General features: G+C 34.9%; 1 protein-coding gene across 2 annotated transcripts in view; it reads left to right on the forward strand.

The window, feature by feature from the left end:
- Positions 1–596: 596 nt before the first annotated feature.
- Positions 597–6,748, forward strand: part of LOC119597391 (solute carrier family 66 member 2-like) — a 25,945-nt gene continuing 19,793 nt past the window's right edge. For both annotated transcript variants that reach the window (XM_037946957.1, XM_037946958.1), the window contains exon 1: positions 597–811. The gene's annotated coding sequence lies outside the window, so the exon portion shown is untranslated. The remainder of the gene's footprint in view (positions 812–6,748) is intronic.

Genomic DNA, 6,748 nt, shown 5'->3' on the forward strand with positions numbered 1-6,748 from the left:
TATTTGCTGATTGGAAATTGATCAGTATGTATCATACGTTCAAATGATGAGTGAGTACGGAGATCTCTTTTTGTCAGGGTCCTGCGCAATATATATTATATATATATATATATATATATATATATATATATATATATATATATATATATATATATATATATATATATATATATATGTTTGTGTGTGTGTGGTGTGTATTTTTTCCAACAAAATTCATTCGGTTTGATTATAATGAGACATTTCACATTACTATCTGTGACAACTTCGTACCGTATTGATAACGGCAGTAAATCATTTTAAGACAGCTATCTATGACGACGTTCCTGTAACTTATCTAAATTATTATGCATTTTCCTTGTTTCCATTGTTACATGACAACTAGTCTCAAGCGGCCGGTTGCTAGGGATATATTTTCCAACCAGTAGATTATGATTATTATTGATTAAGATTTATATCCCAAAATATTCTCCGGTCTTTAAAATTGGATGTTTATATTTTTCATAGGTGAATTTCCTGATGTTTTATCCATTTATAGAGAATTTCTTTAGATATTAAGGGTGATATATTTTCCAGTTTCCCAGCTGTGACAACGTAAACAAGAATCAGCTGATAAATGGTTGTTCTTCGTAATTATCTGTTATCTAAATTATCTCTGATATTACATAAGTAGCCGGTATCTGTGAATGTAGAACGCTAGTTTTGATGAATTTCAACGTCAGTGTCCGTTAGGGATATGTCTAATGCAATCAGTTAAGGAGAAATGGCGCTTATTTGAAGAAGGATTTTCCACCCGCAACGAAGATTGAAATAGGTAAACTTTTGTAGTTTGCATGGATTTTTTTTTTTTTTTTTTTTTTTAAGTTTGTGACACTTGTTACTTTAAAAGGCAGGATATAGGTTTGTTCTATATTTCAATGTGATTAAAATGAGTCGAATGTTGTATTCCATCGCATAATAATTGCATCCGTTTTAGTATTCCTCTTCCCCAGACTGCAAGCATAGAGTATCAGCTGGATTTTTTTTTTTTTTTTTTTTTTTTTTTTGGGGGGGGGGAGTCACTACAGTTGAAAATTGTATGGTATAGTTTTAGTGGTATTTGCACCCTCCAGACACGAAGTCCCAAAAAACAGGCTATCATGCAAACCCAAAATTCCAGCGATATTTTCGTCATTCAGCAATAAATACAAGATCGGTGCATCTGGACCTTTGTTGTTTATTACTCTATATATTATGTTCTGTACGAAGGCAATGTCCATTTTCCTCTGTCTTTGTGTATAGCTCTCGGTGACATTAACATTTTCAGTGTTACACAGCTGTAAGGCAGAAGATAAACAGCCTCTAATGGATAGAAAGACAGAAAATAAGACACTTCATCTTTAGTGTTTCTTTTGCAAGTTAGTAATAAGAAAGTTGTGCAACATGTAATTCTATGGTATACATTTACAGGAAAATCTTATGACACTATCATAAAGAAAGGTAAAACTACACTCACTGATGCATGAAATAATTTGCTAAGGCAAATAATAATATCAGAAACAAAAAATATAGATTGCGACAAAAACCTTGTATAGAATAAGACCACCACGATCGGGTAGGGTCTGGGAATGGGGCCTCCATTGAGGAAACACAGAGATAGGGTGAGGGTCTGTGTCTGAAAAACATAAAATATATACTTATATTTATCGACATACAGCATGCTCATAGATTGGTGTGGCCGCCATACATATGTGTAGCTTGGCAGGATAGTGAGTATTATCATAATTTCAAGATAAACAGTACATAAAATCAATAAATCAATGAATTACTATTTCAGTCATGACTTAGAAATAGCAGTTATTTAGTATATAATCATGACACATGTGAGAGCTATTTTTATACCTACTCAAAAGTTAAATGTATTTTACTGATGTGCTTTAGATTTAATCAGTGTCCCTTTGCTTGGAAGCAGATCCAACTCTTGGCAAAAACAATTTCAAGAAGTTTGATTAATTTACAGACAGAAAACAGCTGAAACTAGCACTAAGTCAACAGATCATTCAAAAAGTGAGGCCAGTGTCAATTCCCATTTTGTCTAGATGTTTTGGGATAAATTATTCAAGATCATCAGTACTTTCATAACCTTGGCAGGAAGAGATATTGCTGCAGAAGGCTGTATTGATTGCAAAACATGTATATTGACAATCCATCCTGGAGATCTATTGAATAAAGAAACAGTTCAAGTAATATCTACTTTCAAGGTGCATTTTGTATGTTTATTGATACTTTTTTGCGCACTGGTTACAGTAATCACTGTTCACATTGCCATGCATTAGACCAATGGTTATTAACCTTTTAACTACCATCCCCCCCCTTTAGGAATTTGTCCTTCCCTCCACATCTCCATTGTATCTGTAAATAAAATTTCCTCACAGATTTTAAAGAAAATTATAAGTATGTTTTGTTAGTCTTTTTAATGAGTATGAAATAGTGGCATTATAATTAAACTCCATTATGTGATCATGCTCTCATTAAGAGAATAACAAAGATAATTAGAGAAATACTACTTTTTTTTCCCAAGGGCTGGTGCCCCCTTTGGAAAATACTGAAACCCCCTTAGGAGGGCTCACCCCCCAGGTTAAGAACCACTTTATTAGACAGAAATCAATTAGATTTACAAGTAATGTCCCCTACCCCTAAGAAATTAACACAAAATCTATCTGACTGCAATACAAAAAAATGAAATTCATTCTAATCACATAAAAAATCATATAAAAACATATATCTTGTCTTGGAAAAACATATTACAAGAAATACATCCTCCTGAAGTTCTATCTCTTTAGCTGTGTTTGCAGTGCACTGACATGGAAACCATTTGGCACAGAAGTGTGAGTCACTGTACATGTAATGAAATGTCTTAAAGTAAGATTGGATTATTAGTCCGAGGCTAGTTTTGACTAGTTGTCAGTTGTTGGCAAATTGAAACTCCAGCATTTTTTCCCAAAAAAGTCTACAAATTTACCTCAGACAAAACAAAATCACAACTGTCTAACCTTTATAAACTCTGAGTAGGCAAAGCAGCTGCTGTTAGTATTATATTTGTCTATTTTCACTTTGCAATGGTAAAGCCACAGGTAAACAGTGTAGAATTAATAGATTCCAAGTGTTTTTTTTAGTGTGGGTTATGGTTATCATTTACTGAAACTGTACAATACTATTTTGTTTACAAATATGTTGTTATATTTCTTTTATTATTTGTTTATTTTTACACATTTCAAGATTTTGTTGTCTCATTAACTGTGCTTAATATTTGTTAGACATTTTTTTTTTATCATTAACCAATTTATTTAAGTGGCCATTTCCTTTTCTAACCTGTTATAAATAATGATCACATCTAGTATTATCATTAGCAGTATAGCAACCAAATTTACTTTATTTGTCATACAGTAATTATGAATTTTGGTTGATCTTGTGCATTAAATTGATTATTTTTTTCCTCCATACACTTTGCATAAAAGGAGCAAATTGATAACAGAGGAGACCCCTAAAAAGAAATAAAATTATTTGAAGTTGTAGAAGTCAGAATAAGTTGTCTTTTTTAGAATTTTGGCAAATAATTATTCTGAACTATATCAAAATAGATTATTTACTGAATGTAGATGCTTCAGCTTTAAGATAAAGCAATTATATTATAGATTACTATGTTATCACTTGTAAGCTCTATACCATACCAGTGTCTTGACAATAATGTTTTGTGTTTCCTGAAAATATATATGGTTATTACCACAGAATGAACGGTATGATATAGATAAAATAATAGTTCGTCATTTTCTGTCTTTTCTTTTTAGTTTAGGGTGAGTCAGAAAATTTCAATATAGTATTAGATTAATTGAGGTCAATAAGAGATAAGCAAAGTTTGCTTCACAGTTTAGAAAAAGATAAATTGATTATGCACTTCTTTTCTCCTCTTTTTTGTTGTTGTCATGGAGGAACAGAAGAATTTTTTAAATATGCCAAGGAACAAGAGAATTTTTACAGTGTACATTATCTTCGTTGATAACAATCATAGAACTACTGTTAGTAATGGCAGAGCCAACAGTAAAAGATTGTCTAAAGATAAAAATAAGGATGTTGCACATTAATTGTACTAGAAACAATACCGATGACAAATCATGATATAAATACAATGTCAATTCTGATTGATTTTGGAATTTGTGAAGTCTTGTAACCTATGTATATATATATATATTTAAATATATATATATATATGTATATATATTTACACATATTTACACACACACACATGCACACGCACGCACGCACGCACGCACGCACGCACGCACGCACGCACGCACGCACGCACGCACGCACGCACGCACGCACGCACGCACGCACGCACGCACGCACACACACACACACACACACACACACACACACACACACACACACACACACACACACACACACACACACACACACACACACACACATATACATATACTTGGAATTTGTGAAGTCTTGTAACCGTCTTATACATATATGTGTATGTGTACGCACGCACGCACGCACGCACGCACGCACACACACGGTTACAAGACTTCACAAATTCCAAGTATATGTATGTGTGTGTGTGTGTGTGTGTGTGTGTGTGTACATACATATACGTATATATATTGTGTGTGTACAAACAAACACGCACGCACGCACGCACGCACGCACGCACGCACGCACGCACGCACGCACGCACGCACGCACGCACACCACGCACACACACACACACACACACACACACACACACACACACACAACACTTGGAATTTGTGAAGTCTTGTAACCGTCTTATACATATATGTGTATATATGTATATATATGTATATATATATATATATATATATATATATTTATATATATTATACACACGTGTGTGTGTGTGTGTGTGTGTGTGTGTGTGTGTGTGTGTGTGTGTGTGTGTGTGTGTTGTGTGTGTGTGTGTGTGTGTGTGTGTGTACATACATATAGGTATATGTGTACACACAGGCGCGCGCACACACACACACACACACACACACACACACACACACACACACACACACACACACACACACACACACACACACACACACACACACACATATTTTTTTTTTTTTTTTTTTTTTTTTTGTGGGGGGATCCATTTCAAAAGTGTGAGCTTCAAATACCAGCATACGTTTAGTGTGGGCATTCTCTTTAATATTTGGGGAGTACACTCTAAGGTAAATATACCTTGCAGACTTCAACAAATTAATTTCTTTATTATTCCATTTGCGAATTTTTCAAGCATTTTTTTTTTTTTTTTTTTTTTTTTTTTTACTAAAGTGCAACAAGCTTGATTCAGAAGACTACCCAAGTAAATATTCTGTCATTATAATTTATTTGTAAGTTATAAGCTGAACTTTTGACAAGCCCATTTAACAATTATTTATTCAATCATATCATGTGAGGGGGTTGGACTCTCGGCCGAGTGGCGGACACCCAGCGGTTTCAACGCGCGGCATACAAATGCCACCAGCGTTAGCTTCGGCTTCTTCCCATCCACCACGATGGCAGCTGCTGGACGATGGGCATTGGCCAGTGGGGTTTCCTTTGGGGTTTCCTTTGTCTGGAAACTAGCCCGTAAATTAGTATTGTATATTATCGTGAGATTATTTGTAATCTCTAATAATGACACTTTTACTGCTGTTACTGGTAGTATTATAGATTGCAATAAAAGAAAGAACCGCACAGTTTGGTAGATGACAACCTTTGTTGTTCCGAGGTCATGTTGGTGAATATCTGTTCACTTCGTCCCCGGGCGCAGCGAGAGCACATCATCTCACCTTGTTTCTCACACCGGAGATACAGTAAGCGTAGATCTGTAAAAATATAGTATTTATTTATTTATTTATCTATCTATTTTATCGAGACAAAGATGTACGCAATGGGTTGGTTATGATAATTATTTGATAATTGTCAGGTTAGTGATAAATATTTGGTAGTTGAGTTAATGATAATTATTCCATGATTGACACTTAGGTGATAATTGATAGGTTGATGATGATGATTATTTTTTTGTTGACAGGTCAATGATGATAATTACGTGAAATGCAAAAAGTCCTTGCCTTCCTTCAATGACCACCAAACACACTAGTGGATCTTCACCTTTGTAAAAGTGCAATATTAGTAACTAAAGAGACCACATTGTAAATGGATTGGTTCAGTTATTTTAACATTGAAATAAGTTATTGTCAAGGCTTGTTGAAACAATCATAAATCTCATTATTAGTTATCGACTTCAGATTCACTATGATCAAATTAGTGTAATGCAATAAAACATATCGTTACTGTATGTGAATCCGTAGCTTCTAGCTTCTAGTGTTTTCCAAAACCGGGGTTCCACTATTCTTAGACATTGGGACCTCACTCAATACCGGGATTATCGCCATTTTTTAGCCAGGTCTGCTGTCTGGAGAACTAGAAGAGCCCCACCGGAAGCGCTTTACCCAAATCTTGCGCGTTTTTTCACGGCCAAGGAAGGTTTACAGTATATGATCATATTGAAGGTTTATCAACTATTAATATGTAGTTGTAAAACGTGCCAAACCCATACGAGTGTCAGTTGTACAGCTAGGCGGCCGTAGATGGCTCCGGGATCAGAGTTGAGGCTGGCCTCCTTCCACCTTTGGGAATGTCTTAGTGCGATCCTCATTGGGGACCACGATCCGACGGTTGCCACTCCACATTAAACAACAAGCAT

The sequence above is a fragment of the Penaeus monodon genome, chromosome 39 (assembly GCF_015228065.2).
Source record: "Penaeus monodon isolate SGIC_2016 chromosome 39, NSTDA_Pmon_1, whole genome shotgun sequence".
Taxonomy (NCBI): domain Eukaryota; kingdom Metazoa; phylum Arthropoda; class Malacostraca; order Decapoda; family Penaeidae; genus Penaeus; species Penaeus monodon.